Below are 20,844 nucleotides of genomic sequence, written 5' to 3' on the forward strand. Positions count from 1 at the left end.
ACACATCAAAATTGTACAAAAAAATTATATATTATGATTGTTAACAGCAATCTCAGGCAAACCCAGATTCCAGCATGTACTGGTTGGCTGGGCATTGTATTTTTTGTCCAAGTTTAGTGTGTAACCACACTTTTAATAAAAGTAATACACCACAATTGGACAAAAAAAATCAACAACACACTCTTTTTATACCCAGGCAACCAGTGAATGCTGGAACCTAGGCATGATGGGACTGTAATTGCTGTTAGCAGATTGCTGTTAGCAATCACACTCCTATCATCCCAAGTCAGCCAATACATGCTGGTACAAGGTGGCTGTAAGTGCAGACCCCATACTGTTGGCAGCATCAATACACAAGGGGGGCAGCTAGCCAGGTTTCAGCATGTACTGGCTGACTTGGCATGATAGGAGTGTGATTGCTAACAATAATGATCAATAATGGAAGGATCAGATTGGCAGAGAAGAGAAATGTGTCGCACCTGCTTATATATAGGGGCAACTGGTTTAGTGGCAGACTAACCCCTCCACTCTTTTTTCTGATGTGAAGGATTTGAGCAGGAAGCATCAGAGTTTTTGTTTGTTTGTTTGTTTTACTGATGTGCCTGATGAAGCCACAAGGGTTACCCTGGATGCTTTACAAACATGCTTTGAGGCTACCTTTGGACTTGTCTGGATTATGTAAATAGTCCCATTTGGTCAGTACAAACTATGTTGGCAGAGATAACTGGTGCATCTTAAACTAGTTGGGGAAACTCTTTACTCCAAATTATATTTTTGGACAGTGATATTCTTCATACTTGACATACCAAATAGCAATTGTGAGTTTGCAGTCGCATTTAATGACAGAATGTAAATATACATATACAATATACAAAATATCAATTAACCAATGCTGAAATCACATGTAATCAACACAGTTAAATGTTCTACTTTAAACGTTATTGTGTTAAATCACATATACATTATACATTTTACAGGGTGACTACTCATCAAGAAAGGAGCCAAGCTGTCAAACCAGCCTGGTCCTCATTTTTAAACATACATTTAAAAATAATAACATAAATGTAAACATAGTAACTTTAGAAGCACAATGAAAATATATATGATGTACATACACGGAATTAGCTGCTATAGGTGGCAGTCACTGTATTCTATGTACCAGTCAATCCCACTGAGAGCTTGTGTTTTCCGTCCAGCTCTGCAGGGTCCTGCCTCTCCACTCGGACATTTGCTTTCCTCATCCTTACCCCAAGGCTCCCATACGTCCTACAAACCCCATCTTGCACCCTGACGACCTACCCCTACCTGGACCACAGACACTCCATCCTTCTTTCTTCTATATCCTCCAGTAAGAAAGTTTACCTGCACACCACACTCTCCATACCCTGCTTCCACCCCACGGATCCCTGCAAGCAGGCAGTCTAGTCCTCAGCGCAGGAGACCCTGAAGGAGTTCTGCCAGCCCAGGCACACCTACCTGATCCAGCATTCTCACTATCCCAGTGCCAGGGAACAGACCACATCACCTTGTGCATGTACCATGGGGGATCTGTCTTCTCTGCTTCTCCTGTCAGTCCTCTTCCTGGCAAACTGTAAGTAATATTTTCATACACTTTAATCCATCTACACTTTAGCCAGTGTGCATCTTACAAGGAATACATCCCTATATGTTGGCTTCCAACAGCCCTGTGTGTAAGAGTCCAGGCTGCAGAATCATTTGCAATTCACTGACCCAATACAATACGAATGTCTTCTGAATGCATACACGACTTGGAATGATTTCTCTATTCTTCACTGCATAGTACTCTACAAAACATGTAAAGAGAATAAGATGCATACTACTTTTCTCACAAAATGTAAAATGTAAAATTGTATGTCTTATATGCTGTTTTTATGTTTGCTTATGTGGTTGTGATTATTAAAAAAAGGAAAAAATAAAGTTAAAAAAATTGTTTTTAAATGCTTTACAGTAATAATAACTAAATTTGGCTTAACCATGTTAATATCCAATGTTCTTAACAGCAGTTAATAAATACAGATTATAAACACATTTTATGTGCCTAGTGGAGCTTGCAATATTTACATTGATAACTGTAAAGATTAAAAATGTTACAAAGTAATTCTGAATATATTACATGGACAATGACATTGCTGTAGTGAACACTGATTCTTATCAGGTATAATTGGCATGATACATGCTGCAGCATAGAGTAAATGACTATTTTAACCTAACATATGCCATATGCATTGATGAGCAAAACAAAATGAATATTTCTCTGGTGGTCCTAGAAAAGATTAGTTTGTTTTTGTGGAGCAGGATTCATACATGAAGATAGAGTCATATAAGCTTTGAAGACCTCAGAGGTCCGTTATGATAAAGAAGAAGGGAGTACTGAACATATGAATACAGTGCATAGCAATATTCAATATCATTTTACATGATTCATAACCAAATAAGAATCTCCAGACTACTTGGTCTTAATTACACAGCCAGTCATTCTGACTAATGAAGGTCTCGGGAGGAAAGAATTAAGCATGACTTCATTAGCATTGCCATGTGTTAGGGGAAGTTACACAAAATATCACATGGCTGAAATCAATGATAAATAAATGAATCAATGATAAATTAAGTTTATTGGAACACTGAACTAAAGTCTTTAACTATATTACTGAATGCAAGTCTCAAAGACAAATAGTTCATTTTCCATGACGTGTATATAGTGTAAAAAAATATATATAAAAAACCTATATGCATCAAGTTTTAATAGCCTCTAAGCAAAGAATTTTCTGGCTGGGTGCTTTCGCCATAAACTTAAGGTTTCTATCTCCATTAGCTTCATCTAACAAAATGTTTCCATTAGACAAAATGCATCAACATGTAAATAATACATAATTCCATAGCTTCCAAGTGTCCATATACAGTCACCTAAAAGTCAAAACAATATGTATAGAAATAGCAGAAAACATATCTTCCACTTATAAGCTGATTGGAGGAAGCCCATCCGCACCTATTGTTCCTGTAAGCCCATATTGCTATGTGATGCACTACTTGTTATGTCCTGCTTAAACATTGTACAGTTCTGTGGAATATGATAGAAATAAATCGTTTTGTTTCAAATTAGTTGCAAAAGTAGGCTTGTTCGGCAATGCTATAATGCTGTAAATCGATAATAATTCAGTGATTCTAGTCACATCATTACATAAGTGTAGAGGCAGGCAACATCATAAAAAAGAGGAAAAATATTTAAGAATATGCATCTTCAGAATTTGATGTTTAACTGATCACAAATGCTCTATGCTGACATCTAGTGGATAATTATCAATTTAAAACCAATACATGAAGATACTTTTATCAATCATTCTTTAATCCTTAAGGGGTTGGAAATTCAGATGGAATGGTAGATAAGTGGAATAGTCTCCCAGCAGAAGTGGTAGAGGGAATTGAGCAGTTGAAGGAATTTAAACATGGGAAAGGTTTAACGTTATCCCTAATCTAAGATGAGACCAAGGACAGAAGTGTTTACATCACTAAACATGGGCCAAATAGTTCTCATCTGTCATAAAATGTTACGGTTCTATGTTTCTATCGCCTTGTGGAGGTTGTAGATTTTCAAATGCACTTCACAGAATAACATTGTATTCAAATATTGTATAAAATATATACGGTATATACGCTATATCTTATTTCCTAGTAGATAATAGGGAGGAAAATCTCCATTGTCTCTTTATATGTATGAATGTATTTGTCAGTACATTCAGTAACAGATCCCAAGCTTGGAAAATGGGCATCCGGGAGATTGGAAGGAGATCTTAAGACTCACACTCACTCTTAAAAAAAAAAAAAAAAATAAAGTGTGAAAAGAAGATAAGACTTTCACTCTTAAAGAAAAAAAAAGAACAAAAAAAAAGAATATAAGACTCTTGCAATCCTCATGATTTTATTTGAGAGCATTGCGAGTGCATGTCTTATCTTTTTTCGTTAAACACACAGGGTTAGCCTGAATAAACGTATTAATGCGTTTCTGTATCTCTCTTTCTCCGCAAATCCGTCTGGAGTATTTACACAAAAGGGCGGAGACACAGTGGGCCCCACGGGGACAGCCTCTCCCTTGTTCCTCCAAACGGGGAGACGGTGTGTGTGGAGACTCCACCCTTTTGAGGAACCGCTCTGGGAGACCTGGTTAATGAGCCGATACTAGGGAGAAGCGGGCGATGAAAGTGGAAGTGACTTGCAATTCTTCATTTCAGGTCTCTGAAATGATCAGCCATGCATAAGGGATATTCTTGCGTGCATTGGGGAGACATGAGAAACAACTGCATTTTAGGGGGACTCTCAGAATTTTAGAGATACTTGAGACCTCTTATTTAACTCTAAGTGCAAGGGTTGGAAATATCACGTAGTCTCCTCACTTAATGCTAAACGTCACCTCTGGCTGCATGAAAATATGGCCATGCCTAAGTAGCTTTGACTATAACAGTTCAGTATGAAGTTTATGGTATGATAATAAGGCACTGTACAGGGAAAACATTACTGTGCTTCAACCAGTGACATATCCTGGCCTTGGCCAGCACAGCCACCATAGATTTTAAGACAGGGCACAGCGCCTTTTATTGTACTTGGGATGCAGACCACAGACGAGGAAGCAGCTGGGGGTTGCTTCCTTAGGTTGGGCCTAGAGCGGCCCCAAATGTGGATACATCACTGGCTTCACCAGCACACATTGAAGTTTTGATGTCATTCTAGGAATAACAAATTTGTTGAGGTGTCTGGCCCGAGTGAGACTTATGCAGAGCCAGCTCAGCCCTTCTTACTGGAGAAACTTGTTAGTGCTGGCCATTCTTAATGTATAGCAAAGTGATGGAGAGACAACCACAACTCTCCTGCAAACTCCCCTGGCAAGTCTCCATTTACTGAATAGACTGAATTGGGTTACAGCTGTGCTTGTTCTAATTTTGTATTTAGAGACATTTACGAAACGTGTACCATCAGGGCAAGTTTATAACCCTGTCTGATCCTTGTATCACCTAACATTTCCATTTAGCTTTTACTTTCCATTTCGCATCTTTACTTGGACGATTTTGTCCCTTTTTTCTTTCAGATAGCAGAGCTGCAGAATCTGAGGAGAGATTAATGAACAACCTTCTGAGAAAAGACAGATACAACAAACTTATTCGACCAGCATATAACAGCACTCAGCTGGTTTCTATTCAGCTCCAGTTGTCTCTAGCTCAGCTCTTCAGTGTGGTAAGGTTAAGTAGAGCATCCTTCAATCAAAGTAACAATAACATTAGGCTTATTATAATTTTAGAAGTACCAAAATAATTCACCTCTATGTCGGCAGACATTTTTTATAACACATTTTTCAGTGTTCATAAATATAGTAACATAGCAATTTAGGTTGCAAAAAGAAAGGGCCATCAAGTCCAAACCCGCTGTTCATCCAGAAAAAGGCAAATGCCGCATATTCAAGCAATTTCCAATAGCCTTCCAGCATTATTGGTTGGAATTGGTATACATTTGGTATACATTTCTCATGAACAAACAAAGTATGGATCAACTTTCAGACCTCTTGCTAAGAAACACTTATTACACAAAGTGCTTCTGAATAACTACTAATTCCCATCTTCTTAGTGTATTTTTAATCATTTTTGCCTCCAATAAGAGATATTTTAAAGAATACTTCAAAGTATAATGTTTTAAGATGTAGGCTAATTTAAGCGCTACTTGAAATCCTTGATGCGCTTTTAAAATGAAATTATGGGTTTTATTAGATTTAACATGCATTACTTTTCTTATTTAATTTGCTCATGTGTTCTGCTTTCCGTCTCAGCATATTATTGTGTAATAACAGTGAGACGGCACATATTTAGAAAAAAAGTATTGCTTGTTTACCACAATGATAAACATACATAGCAATAATGCCTTTTTTTCAGGGCCCGGCTGCAATATATCTTTTCTAGGGCTGCAACTAACGATTATTTTCATAATCGATTAGTTGGCCGATTATTTTTTCGATTAATCGATTAATCGGATAAAAAAAATGAATGTCAATTTTTCATTTATTTAAAATAATGTAATAAACAAATTATATTAAATACAAACAGCATAATAAAAAAACTTTGATAAAATGCATTTCTTGCCTTTATTATTTCGCAACCAGCCCCCCCCAATTTATGCACGTTTGAGCCCAGGCTTGCCACGCTGCCTCCCAGACATGCCACGCTGCCTCCCACATATACCACTCCACGCTGCCCCCCACATATGCCACTCCACTCTTCCTCCCACGTATGCCACTCCACTCTGCCTCCCACATATGCCACTCCACGCTGCCTCCCACATATGCCACTCCACGCTGCCTCCCACATATGGGAGGCACTCCACGCTGCCTCCCACATATGGGAGGCACTCCACGCTGCCTCCCACATATGCCACTCCACGCTGCCTCCCACATATGCCACTCCACGCTGCCTCCCACATATGCCACTCCACGCTGCCTCCAACATATGTCACTCCACTCTACCCCCACATATGCCACTGTGCCTGATACACCTTATACCCCGATACACCACTCCATCCTCCCCAGACATATCACTCCATCCTCCCCAGACATGCCACACTGCCTCCCAGACATGCCACACTGCCCTCCCCACATATGCCACTCCACTCTACCCCCAGATATGCCACTGTGGCCCCAGATCTGCCTTATACACCCTGATACACCACTCTGTCCTCCCCAGACATGCCACACTGCCCTCCCCACATATGCCTTATATACCCTATATGCCTTATACCCCCAGATATGTCACTCCGTCCTCCCCAGATATGCCTTATACCCCCCCAGATATCTCATAGTCCCCTCATAGAGTCACAGACCCGTTCACAGCACACTGACACCATACTTTTATAAATAAGTACTGGGTTAATCTTCACTGCCCCCAGGATTTAGATTCCCCTTAGTTTGCCCCCCTTTATCTCTAACTGCACCTTAAGTTAACTTTAATAAATTAATAAAATTAACCCTCAGTCCTCATCATTAAATTAACCCTAAACACCCCATTAACCATAACTGCCCCTAAATTAACCCTAAAGACCCCATCAACCACAGCATCCCCTAAATTAACCCTAAAGACCCCATGAACCACAACAGCCCCTAAATTAACCCTAAACATACCATTAACCAAAACTGCCTCAAATTAACCCCAAACACCCCATTAACCACAGCTGCTCCTAAATTAACCCTAAACACACCATTAACCATAGCTGCCCCTAAACACCCTATTAACCATAACTGTCCCTAAATTAACCCTAAACACCCCATTAACCATAACTGCCCCTAAATTAACCCTAAACACCCCATTAACCATAACTGCCCCTAAATTAACTCCCACCTCCCCTAACTTTCAGTAGCCCAAATATTAATGTTATACTTACAGTTATTAGAGTGTCACAGCCATGTGGTTCTGGCCTTCTGGGAGAAGGAAGGGGGCGGGGCCAGTTGTCACAGTGATTACAGGGAGGGGCTGGTAAGTAGGAGCTGCTGCTGTGAGTCACTAAAACGGATTATATAATGAGGGGTATTTTTCAGAGCGTTTGCTCTGAAAAAACCCTCATTTAATAATCGATAAAAATCGATTCAACTAATCGATAATGAAATTCGTTGGCAACGATTTTCATTATCGATTATTATCGATTTTATCGATTAGTTGTTGCAGCCCTAATCTTTTCAATCGAAAAATAGGTCCAGTATCTGTGCTCATTAGTCCAAGATGCTCTATGTCTGGTCCCTCCTTTCTACCCTTCCGGAAAACATGACGGCCTTAGTACACAGTCGCATACGGGCACATTCACCAACATATCATCCAAAAGGCATTGGGTGCCTAGAATAATTGATCAATCACTATTTACCTGGGCTGGTGGGATGCCAAAAAAGCATTCTGAGATATTAGAATATATTTTTATGGTTGTTGATCGTAATAAATTCCATAGAATCTGAGTACAATGCTTACATGCATTCACACGTGCACACATTCACAGATCACACACATACATACATACACTGATCACATACATTCACACACACTGATCTGTACTGGCTGAGAGCAGTCACAGTAGGATTCAGATGTTACTTGTCTTTCAGAAGTGCGTCAGTTAATAAAAAGCTATAACCCAAGCAAGTATGTCTAATGCATTAATCAATGAAAATACAGCTGTTAAATACAGAATCACAACCACATTTTGGGGCTAAAAGGGAAATTGGTTAACTCAAATAGGTTTTTTTCATACTTTTGACATACACTTTTATAATGTTCACATAAATATTGTGACTTTTATTATTGATATTTTTGTTACCTTAGGGCAGTCATTCTTCCTTTATATGATTTTGCCCTTCTTCTCTCACATAGGCCACATTAACTAATCTATATTAATTAATATAATCACAGATTCAAATATGAGGAAGGGTAAAACCCCCCAAAAAATGATGTCGTATATTAAAGGATGTAATATATTAGAGAAACAAAAGTATTGTGTAATTGAATTAGATAAAAGAGTAGAGAATGATGAGGGCTGTATTGGCTCAGGGTTGAGGAAGCGATGGGGGTAGATAAGACTTTGCTATTTGTATATCAATCCAGATAAAGTTATTTGATTGACTCCAACGGCCCAAATATTCTAAGGGAATTGATTCTGTACTAGTTATGTACTGTTAAAATTCTTTATTAAAAAATTGAAGATAATACATTACACAATCAAATTGCAAATCAAGTGCCTAAATTTCTTACATAGATTATTATGAAAGGCCTAATGTGACAAGGATCAGTAAGAGTGTCAGAGTTCACCCTCCATAATTCATAGGTTCTTCATTTTTGTTACCATTTTAGGAATGTATTGTGCATGGCCAAATTGGTTCTTCTTGCAGGAGTAACTCACCAAAATGGTCTGTTCAGAATGAATACATTAATATAATTAATAATACAGCTTCTAGCTTTTATCAGCCCCCCTTTTGAGTGTTCCACTAGATTTTGAAGAAATTAACACTTTAGACTGCAAGAAACTGCAAAATCATGGTAAGGAATAATATCCAAACTACACTTGAAAAACAAACAAAAAAAACCTTTGCTATATTGTTTTTACATGTTTTTAATATTACTATTTATTTTGTATCCATAGAATGAACGGGAACAAATAATGACAACAAATATGTGGCTGAATCAGGTAATTGCCTTTTCATTATTATACTAAGAATATAGACATGGGATGTATCAATGTCGCAAAAAAAACTTTTAAGAGGCAGGTAACTTTGGCTTTGGCTTATAAAGCTTTGGTTCCCCTCTAACAATCTAGGTAATGATTACAACTCTTCTAGGGTTCCATGCTAAGCACCCTTTCATGTAGTTTTCTTCCTACCCACTTGGTCACCTTTCAGACCATCTCACCATTTTCTTCCATATTCACCTATATATCTATTTATTGCCTCAATAGCTTCTTTTTCTGCCTTTCTGTCTCGCTCATTCTCTTTACCTCCACTTTCACTACAATGCACCCCCTCTCAATTCTTTCTCCTCCCTATTCTCAGTCATATCTCCGTCAAAGCCTTCTGCTTGACCCACTGTCCACTTCAGTTCATCTCATCCTTTCAATACTGAAACAAAAATAATGTATCTAAGGCACCCTCCCTTTTTGGGTGTTATTTTGCTACAGTGTATGAACTGTAAAGTCTGTATCATTGTTGACACAGACCTAGTTAATATAACTTGTTCATTGCCCCGTCTTTTGAGTATGAGCAACAGGATATGAGCTCTTATCCCAGCTTTTAGCAACCAAATGTAATTTCCCTCAGTAAACAGAATGCTTGTCGATCCAGTAATTTGCAGCACATTGGTTGTTTTTTTATGTTTGCCCCTGTGATGTTGGCAAGTTTATGACTTTTGTTAATATATACAATCCTTAAATTAATAAATAATGCTTTGTGACAGGAATGGGTAGATTACCGGTTGACATGGAATCCAAAGGAGTATGATGGTATAAAGAAACTACGTATCCCATCGAAACAGATATGGCTTCCAGACATTGTACTTTACAATAAGTAAGATGATTTTTTAAACTTTTTCAGCACTAGAGAGATTATTTGCTGCTTAATATCTGTGCATAGTCACTACAGTGTTTCTAATGGGATTTGTTCATTTTACTAGTGCTGATGGTACATACGAGGTCTCCTTGTTCTCCAATGTAATTGTACAGAGCAATGGCAGTATAGCTTGGCTCCCACCTGCCATCTACAAGAGTGCATGCAAGATAGAGGTGAAGCACTTTCCTTTTGATCAGCAGAACTGCACTCTGAAGTTTCGCTCCTGGACGTATGATTACACGGAGATTGATCTAGTACTTCAGTCTCGATTTGCCAGTATGGATGACTTTACACCAAGTGGAGAATGGGATATCATAGAGCTTCCTGGAAGGAGAACAGTCAACCCAATGGATCCAACATATGTTGATGTAACATATGACTTTATAATCAAGAGGAAGCCTCTTTTCTACACCATTAATCTGATTATACCTTGCATTCTTATTACCTCATTGGCTATACTGGTGTTTTATCTTCCATCAGACTGTGGACAGAAAATGACCTTGTGTATTTCAGTTCTGCTTGCATTGACTGTGTTCTTACTTCTGATTTCTAAAATTGTCCCACCAACCTCTCTAGATGTTCCACTTATTGGGAAGTACCTCATGTTCACTATGGTGTTGGTGACATTTTCCATTGTCACAAGTGTATGTGTCCTTAATGTCCACCACAGGTCTCCTAGCACACACAATGCCAACCTGGGTCAAGAACTGTTTTCTAGAAAGACTTCCAGTATATCTCTTCATGAAACGTCCAGAACATAACTCAGGAAATCAAAAACTTGCCAGACACAGGAGAAATATGCAAAATGAACCACTCAAAAACTCCAGCTGTATTGTAAATTCATCTTCTGCAAGGATGTGTGATAGGAAGTACAATGGGCAGACAGAGTATCACAGGAACCAAGAGTTCCGTTGCAGAAACTCAAGAAAGTTTTCTTATGATGCACAAGAAGCCATGGAAGGTGTGAATTTCATAGCAGATCACATGAAATCTGAAGATGAAGACCAAAGCGTAAGGCTTCAAATATTAATTATAATCAGTATCTACATGCTCAGGCAAACAGGAAATAACTTAACTGATGATGTTTGATGTAAATACTTTCTGCATGACCTTGAGTGAGATTTAATGTCCATTATTTAAATGTTAGTTGGTTTAAAACCATCAGTAACCTATCGATTTAAACTGAATTGCCTATTTATCCCTCAAAACTAAATTAACTAGAGCAATTTCATGATCTAAAGCAAGCCTTGGAGGTAACATACAGGCTTGGATTTTTTGATATCCCAGCTAAAGTACCAACAGATCAATCAAAACTATTGAAATTCATTACATCACTTATTGACGGATACATAGAATTCATGATCTGTCTGCAGCTCTGAATGACTGCAGTTTGACAGCATTGACCAAGCATTATATAACCTTCCCACCACACTCTGTCCTAATAAATCTATGTACACCTAGACAGCAACTATAACCCTTTGGTCTGCATATTGTAGCTAAATGAATGAAGTTGAGTAAAACATTTACTTGGTGGGGTCTTTCCTGGAGACAGCTACAACTACATTGAATCTTTTATCTATTATAATTCTAGTGATTCAAATTATATTTTATCTTTCATACAGAATATAAAAAAGCATATCTTCCATCTTGCCACTTCTAACATAGAAGTGACATAATGTAACCGAAAGAAGTACCGTATTGCCTCGAATATAGGCCGCACTTTTCCCCCCCACTTTAAGTCTTTAAAGTGGGGGTGCGGCCTATATTCTGGGTCTAGCGCCCGACGCCCGGGACATGCAGTTCCGGGCGCCGGGCAGGCAGCAGGGTTAGGATACAGATCCCCCGCAGCGGTGCAGGGGACCCGTATCCTACTCTCTGATACGCTCAGACAGCCTCCCCCCGTGGGAAGTGCTGGCACGGGAGATTGTCTAAGCGCATCGTGCAGATGTTCACCGGCAGCGGTGAACGTCCGCACGATTCGTTTTACCTCTGCCCCCAAGACTTACCAGAGCAGACTCCCGGGTGTCTTGCGGGGCCGGCGGGGGACACCTACGCAATACGCGTATACAACGCTGAGTCCCGGCACCGGAAGTTGTATACGCGTATTGCGTAGATGTCCCCCGCCGGCACCGCAAGACACCCGGGAGTCTGCTCTGGTAAGTCGGGGGGGGGGGCAGAGTGGCAGCATATCTCGGGGGAGAGGAGGAGGAGGATAGTGGCAGCATATCTCGGGGGGGAGGACAGTGGCAGCATATCTTGGGGGAGGACAGTGGCAGCATATCTCGGGGGAGGACAGTGGCAGCATATCTCGGTGGGGAGGACAGTGGCAGCATATCTCGGGGGGGACAGTGGCAGCATATCTCGGGGGGGACAGAGTGGCAGCATATCTCGGGTGGGGGAGAGTGGCAGCATATCTCGGGGGGGGAGACAGAGTGGCAGCATGTCTATTAAAAAAATGTTTTCTTTAAAAAACGCACCAAGCTTTTAGGGTGCGGCCTATACACGGGGGCGGCCTATATCCGAGCCAATACGGTATATCTTACACAATGTATTCCTCCCTGTCAAACATACTACAAAATTCTGTTCCACCCCTACCTATCCATACCCATTAAATGGACAGTTAACAGTCCCAAACAGCCCCCTAAAGCATTAGTCAAAGGTGTCTTTTTAAATATGTGTTCACCTTTCCAGCATCCTCCCCATATTTTCTAATGGAATGTCTTCTTTACCAGCTGACATTTATCTTTTATTTGTTACAGTTTATTTCCATGCCCATCCCCATATCATGCATGCCTATTCTTGCTTGTCATCACATTCTCTTCCTATTCATTGTATATATTTCCTTTTTTCCAGGTCTATGTACGTAGGGCAATCCTAACTTAATTAATAATTTTAGGGAACAATTAAACTAAATTTTCTTGACTGCCCCTGTCTTTCTGCACCCAGACGGTGTCACAGGGTGATTCAAGTGAACTTGTTACCTTAGAGATTGCATGTTGCCTATCTATGTTCTTTAATAATCGTAGCTTCAGGCAAGTGGGTCCCATGTTTGACCAGTTGTAGGCTTTTAGTACAGATCATATGGGTTAATGATAACAGAAGATAACAAAAGATTATTACCATATCAACCAACTCGTTGTTTGTTATCGGTATAAGACCACATGTCATACTTTGTACCAGATGTACTTTTTATACATAACCCCTAATCTACGCATCATCACACATTACAATCTTTATATTTATCCCTTCAGTGTGCCTTATAGAGCATTCAGTATATTTTTAGACAAGGTGGGACCCATCATTCATTTTCTTTTGGTTCACCTTTGACAGGCAGTTTATTTTTTTTTCCACCCTTCTAGCCCGTTCACTCATTTATTTTGCTTCATGCTGTATATTCCTGCATGATATGATTCTTTCTTCGATAATTTCATATTTTTCCAGTCCTGTTCATCCATTATTAACCGCTTTTCATTTCACTTTACAGTAGGAAAAATGGGCAAACTAGATGATACGAATGGTTTACATTTGCAGTCAAATCCTGTTTCCATGTCTCTAAACACTTTCCTGTTTGTGCGGGACTGACATTATAACTGAATACTGATTTAATTTCAATGGAAATAGAGTATTCATTACCATAAACTGTCACAGTACACTGACATGACTATGGTAATTTGCCCATGAAGCATATATATAATAAGCATAGTACATTCATGTGTTCATTAATATAGAAAGAAGAGGAGAAAATAGAGAATTGGCAATGTGTTTATTTAATAAAGTTTTATATATAAAATGTATAGGATATCATATTATTTTTTTAGTGTTTTTTAATTCAGTGCAAGATTGACACCGAACCTACACAATCTATCTTCTCTATCTTTAATATGACCCGTAAAGTTCCATAGAGACCTTTAAAGTCGAGGCCTAAACAACCATTATGACCCCCTTAAAAACGATCATATTAACTCATCTTATTGTACAGTGCTACAGAATATGATGGTGCTATATAAAACAATAAATAAATATAAAATAATAATAATACAAATGCCACTGAAACTAGTTGATCACGTTAAAGAAATGTGCGCTTCTCTTGAAAGTAAACGTGGTAAAGGTGGTCCGGCAAGGTGGTTAGACATTGATGCAGAGCTGATATTGCTGCCTTGAGCACGGTTTAACATGCATGAATAACTCTTTGTAACTGATTACCTGTAACACAAATGTTTTTCTTTGCAGATAATTGAAGATTGGAAATATGTCGCCATGGTCGTAGATAGACTGTTTCTTTGGATATTTATTATAGTTTGTGTTGTAGGAACTGTGGGACTTTTCATGCAGCCATTACTACAAACTCATATTCCAGCAGATAGTCATTAATGAGGCGGATGCAAAACTTGAACACCAATGACTGTCCCCATCTTTAAGAAAAATTATTGTGGTGGAGGCCAATGGATTATAGACATCTTGTTCTTCTCACAATAATGTCAGTGTTTACAATAAACATTTTTTTCATATGCTCTAAACTGGAATGGTTTGACTATACATTTTTTTTGTCATGTACTAATAGGACAGCGATGTATTTAAGTATCTACTTTCACGACAATTAGCAATTCAATATAACAATAATTTGCAGATTTTAATGTTGTAAGGAAGCAGTACAACATTTGTACATAGCTGGTTGAAAACAGAAAACAGACCCAGTGAACCGAGCAATGGGCTAAAATAAGAAATGAAACAGCAGGGCCAGCGCAGAGTTTAATGCATGGCCCCATTACATGTTGAGGTCACAGAGTACAGTGAGTAATGGTGATGTGACATAAAACCAGCAAGATAAATGCAATCCAATCAGCGTCAAGATGGCTAGCATTAAGTAAAATTAGTAGTTTATTCACTAAATTGAAAATATACAGGAGAGTAGCAAAGTCAGCTTCCCCTGAATGAGAGGTGAGAATCCCATGCATCATTTATAGTTAAATTGGTGAAGGCTTTCACAGAGTATTACCAATTGTATCTTTGCATTTTACATGGCCCTCCTAGCACTTTTTGGGTAAGGTCACTGGAGATACCTCAGCGACATATTCTGACCAGTGCCTTTTAGTCCTCATCCTATTTCAGCCAGTACATGGGGGTGATGTTCTGCTGCAGTGCCAGAGGCAGATGAGGCTATTGGGCAGGCTCTCCAGTGCACCACTGCTTAATGGCCCTTTTACAAGAGAGACCTCTAATCTGTTGTGTATGATTAACCCCTTCGTGACAAAGGCTGAATTTACTTTTTGTACCCTTCGTGACAATGGCTGTTTTAACATTTCTGCGCTGCTCGTGTTTAGTTGTAATTTTCTTCTTTCCCGTTTACTGAACCCACACACATTAGATATTGTTTTTTTCAGGACAAGAAGGGCTTTCTTTAGATGACATTGTTTTGATTGTATCATATTATTTACTATTAAAAAAAGTATAAAATATGGTGAAAAATTTAGAAAAAAATGACTGTTTCTAACTTTTAGTTGAAAAATCTTTTACTCATCTATAAAAGGTAATGAAAAAACCTGCTAAATAGATTCTACTATTTGTCCTGAGTTTAGAAATACCCAATGTTTTTATGTTTTTTTGCTTTTTTTCTACACATTATGGGGCAAAAAGTACAGGTAGCGTTTTGCTATTTCAAAGCCATTTTTTCCAAATCTGGTAATTCTTCCCCCCATGTGCCATTTCAGGTATCTTTGAAGCCGGCCAATGCAATTTACCCCATCAAGTCATATATTTTTGAAAACTAGACAGCCCAGGGTATTCCAAATGCTAGTATTTTAACCATTTCCAAGCACTAATTCTACCATAAGCCTTTGTCAAACTTTATGGTAGTCATTTTTTGCATTTGTTTTTTCACACACATTTTACTTTAGGTATGAATAAACAGGTTCTGGTATATGTCACTATCATAAAACACCCCAATATGTGTTTAGCAACATCTCCTGAGTACAGTGATACCTCACATGAATGATTTTGCCTGGCTGTTTGGGGGCAAAAGGGCCACATTTGGGGCATGCGCATTTTCAATGTTGAACTTTGGCATTTGGGGATCCACTGCCCATGCCCTATTTGGTACATCTTTGAGCTGGGCCATTTCAGTATGCCCAATAAAGCCATATATTTTTGAAAACTAGACACCCCAGGGTATTTCAAATGCTAGTATTTTAACTCTTTCCATGCACCATATCTACCACCAGTCTTTGTCAAACTTTGTGGTAGTCATTTTTTTGCATTTGTTTTTTCACACACATTTTACTTCAGGTATGAATTAAAAAGTTCTCGTATATGTCACTATCACAAAACACCCCAATATGTGTTCAGCAACATCTCATGAGCGCAGTGATACCCCACATGAATGATTTTGCCTGGCTGTTTGGGGGCAAAAGGGCCACATTTGGGGCATGCACATTTTTCAATGTTGAACTTTGGCATTTGGGGATCCACTGCCCATGCCCTATTTGGTACATCTTTGAGGCGGGCCATTTCAGTGTGCCCAACAAAACCATATATTTTTGAAAACTAGACACCCCAGGGTATTTTAAATGCTGGTATTTTAACTCTTTGCATGCACACATTTTACCACCAGCATTTTTTCAAAGTTTGCAGTAGTATTTTTGTGTGTGTATTTTTCACACACACACCTACTTTATGTATGAATTTACAGCTCCTGGTATATGCCGCTGTCACACGACACCCCAATATGTGTTCAGCAACATCTCCTGAGTACAGTGATACCCCACATGCATGGGTTTGTCATTTTTTGGGGGAACTAAAAGGCCACATTTGGTACGTGTGCATTTTTCTAATTGGAAATTAGATGTGTGGCCATCCTTCCCCCCCGTGTTAATTGGGACATTGTTGAATCCGGCCAATTCAATTTACCCCATCAAATCATAAATTTTTTAAAAGTAGACACCCCATGGGCATTTAATATGCCAGTATTTTAACTCTTTCCATGCGAGAATTGTTTTAAGCTAATGTGCTAATTTTAGGACTTGCTCACAAAAATATATTTTTTATATATATATATTTTAATTTTTTTTTGCCTTTTTTAAAACATTTTTAAAAATTTTTTTCAACTTGAAGGTTCCCCTGAGGGAAATTATTTTAACATTTTACTGTTTTTTTACTATTTTTTTTCTAATTATTATTAATTTTATTTTATTTTTAATTTATTTTTTCTAATCACACTGTGATTAGAAAGCTGGGCTCCATTGACTTGCATGGTTGAATGCAGTACCTGTAATCAACCTGCAAGTGGAGCCAGAGTTCTCTAGAGGGTCAGGAGACAGTCTAGCGAACCTTTTCATCTTTATTATTTTATTTCCCGGGCCGCCGCCATCTTGCTGATGGCGAAGATCACCGGCAGCTGCGGATGTGACCGCTCTCCGGAGCGGTCACAGTCCATCAAGAGGTAAGTGTTTGGTGTCGCTGGATGCCTCCTGATCGAGGCATTCCAGCGACACCATTTAAGTTTAGGAGGTGATCGTTGATCGCCTCCTAAACGCTTTTAAAACGGGCGTCCGCCGCCATACATTGTATGGCGGATGTTGACGCCCCGGGGAGGGGCCAGACATGGCCCCTGATTCCGATCATGGCGTTGCTGAATGCCTCGAGGTCGAGGCATTACAGCAACGCCGTTTGGGTAAAAAAATCGATCACGGATCGATTTTTTTTTTTTACCCGTTTTAACAAATGACGGTCCTGGCACGTCATTTGTCGTTAACAACATGTTTTTCCGTGACGTGCCCGGACCGCCAATTGTCATCAAGGGGTTAAACACCAATAGATGTGTAACTGGTTAGGTGCTATTTTATATGTCTCCTGTCTGCATTTGGAGCACTGCCAAGATGAAGGAATACAGATTTGTTTCATTTATTTTTTATTCTACGATTTCTCCAACTAACCCAATTAACACAACAGAGGACTATGCCTAGGAGGCACAGCCTCCACAGTATGTTGTACCTACCTAGTGCCACTTGTCCTATTTCCCACAGCTTTCCGCCATAGTGATTAAACACCATAGTAAATAATCGGAAAGCACTTACAATTCAGATGGGAGATTGAAGAGGATTTGCCTTTTTTCATTTATCAAAGTTGCCCATGTAGAATAATGAACTCTAACACATTCTCTCAGCTTTACATGGTCAGAAAACAGAAGTTTTTAAACCCCTTAATGACAAAGCCCGTACATGTACGGGCTCAAAATGCATTGTTTTCAATGGGGTTTGGGACTGCCCATTGTCCATAAGGGGTTAATATTTTTCCCCCTTAACGTCTGAAGAGGGGTACAGAAAGAAAAAAGGGGAGTGGCATCTAGTAAACATATAAAGGTTAACAGACATAACAGAATGTATTGCAATGCCGCCAAATGGGTTCTGTGCATGTGAGCTGTAGGCAAGTAGCTCCAATAGGTATTTTCAACATTACCATTTGTCAAGAACTATTTTTTTTTTTAAGCGATTGTACAAATATGTTCTAAAGCATAGTATTATCAAGCACGAAGAAATGCACGCTGGAATTCAGATGTTCACTGATTTAGGAGTGCAAAACAATAATGCACCTGCAGCTAGAGGGAGCTTTATTTTATTTATTTTAATTCTGTCGAAAGCTTTTTTCCAGACACCTTTTTGACAAACATGAGGTTGCCTTGTAACATGTAGCAGTTTGTGTTTGTCCTTTAACCCACCATTAAGATCTTAAATTGGGTGAATACCAATTGCGACATTTACTGTATATTGGATATTTGCTATCTATTAGTACTGACTGATGATGCGACCTATAAATCAGGAAACATCTTGAGTCAGACTAAACTCATTACTCATGAGTTATCTTAGGAAGTCTGGTTGTAGCTGGCTGGTTGTAGATTAATCTTGTGCTTTTCTGTACAATTAAACAAATCCTGATACTGGTTAATATAATCACACATAGACACATAATTTGAAAGCAAATCAATTAACTGCCTCCCTTTTTTAATATATTAAATTAATGTACATGTCCTGGAGATTTTTTTTCCTAGCTATAACACAAACATCGTAGATGGCAGAAGGTGGAACTATTGATGTAAATCTCCTGGTTGTTGCACAAGGGCAAATGGAGTTAGATATGCCCAACTTGTGTCTTTATATGGCATTATAGGGTCCTATGGAAAAATAAATATTTTCCTTGAGTATTAAATAATTAATAGTGTGCTGAATACAGTAATGTAGTTTAGCATTGACCAAAAGTGGATTGTATTTAATTTTGTTCCAACAAACTTAATCTGCAGACCTGCATCTCACCATTGTTGAGTGACTTTCCCTGCTCAAACATCACAGTGAGCTGACTGTTTATGGCAATGCTAATAATTCCCTGGTTATCTAATGAAGTCCTTTTCTTTATTTGTACTTTCAGGGAGTCAGAGAGTCCATCTGGGTTATTAAGGTCGTAAGGACCAAGTGTGGCTACAATAAGCACATAGGACAAATATAAAGCTATGTAGAACACATTTTTTATATAAAAAATCATTAATAAAAATAATGGCTGTTCCCTATTACAATTGCTATGTAATAGCAACAATGCTTCAAACAAATCAGTCAGTACCGTAGTAGTAAAAAAGAAACACAGATATGAGCAGTACAGGTCACATAAAAAGATGCTGTGGTCCCTTTCCAAAAATGTTTGGAGTCCTTCAGACATTTTTATTTTTCATGTATTTATTTTCAGTTTGTTTAACAAAATTCACTCAATCTATTCTCGGTAGTGGTGATTATAGTTTTGCTCTTTTCTCAAGAGATTATAAACCAGAAGACCCGATGCAACACAAAGAAGCACCATGGGAAGCACATATGAGATCATTGTGGAGAATCTATGGCTTAAATGGGAATTTAACAATGCGTGAAAACTGCACATATTACAATATGCCTGGAATCAATGGTCTAACGAATTTCCAGATTTTCTTGGCAAACACAATCTATTCTCATAACATTATCCATCATTGCATGGTTAAGTCTCACTCATTGGACAAGATAAATATCTCACAGAAAAGATTATGTTATTCAATAAAACTACATAAATGCCTAGATATAAAAATGCTATAAATTTAGTACATTGCTGTTTGTATCATTTATAATACATAAATGTTTCTTCACCCTCCCATCTATACTTAGTAGGAAATGATTTAAATAAACAAGAACTTTAACTGTCATTTCAACATACAATACTAAGTTTACCGTTAGTTTTGTTGTTTTTTTGTGGCTTTTTCTTAAAAGATGCTGTTTATATAAACAAAATAGAAAAAGGCTCCAGGCACTCAAGGGTTCTACTCAGGCAGGTTTTTTGAAGGAGAAGGACAACAACGTTTCGACCTCACAATGAGGTCTTTATCAAGTTTATATGATATATAGTTTATATAAACAAAACATTAATTGCTCTCATGTTAAGCAAAAAAATCCTAGCAGATCTGTAACTTTATTCTCTCCCTCCTTATGAAGATGTAGTCACAAAAACCAAGAAGTTTTTCAGATTCTATGACAACAAGCTATCAATACCTGCTTTTAACTTGCATGATAATGAACATGATAAAATAATTATTTTTTTTGATATTTAACGGTACATTTTTTAGTTTTAAGGCTGAATTTACTTGGAAAAGTCTTACATGCAACAGAATAAGAAGAACAACACTTTTAAATATCAAAATTAAATCATAATATTTACTG

General features: G+C 38.3%; 1 pseudogene; it reads left to right on the top strand.

The window, feature by feature from the left end:
- The first annotated feature begins 1,563 nt into the window (after positions 1-1,563).
- On the top strand, positions 1,564-14,497 carry LOC149298676 (neuronal acetylcholine receptor subunit beta-4-like; annotated as a pseudogene).
- Positions 14,498-20,844: the final 6,347 nt, after the last annotated feature.

The sequence above is a fragment of the Sceloporus occidentalis genome, unplaced genomic scaffold (genome assembly GCF_023333645.1).
Source record: "Sceloporus occidentalis isolate IW3139 unplaced genomic scaffold, rSceOcc1.0.p SCAF_31, whole genome shotgun sequence".
In the NCBI taxonomy this organism is placed as follows: domain Eukaryota; kingdom Metazoa; phylum Chordata; class Lepidosauria; order Squamata; family Phrynosomatidae; genus Sceloporus; species Sceloporus occidentalis.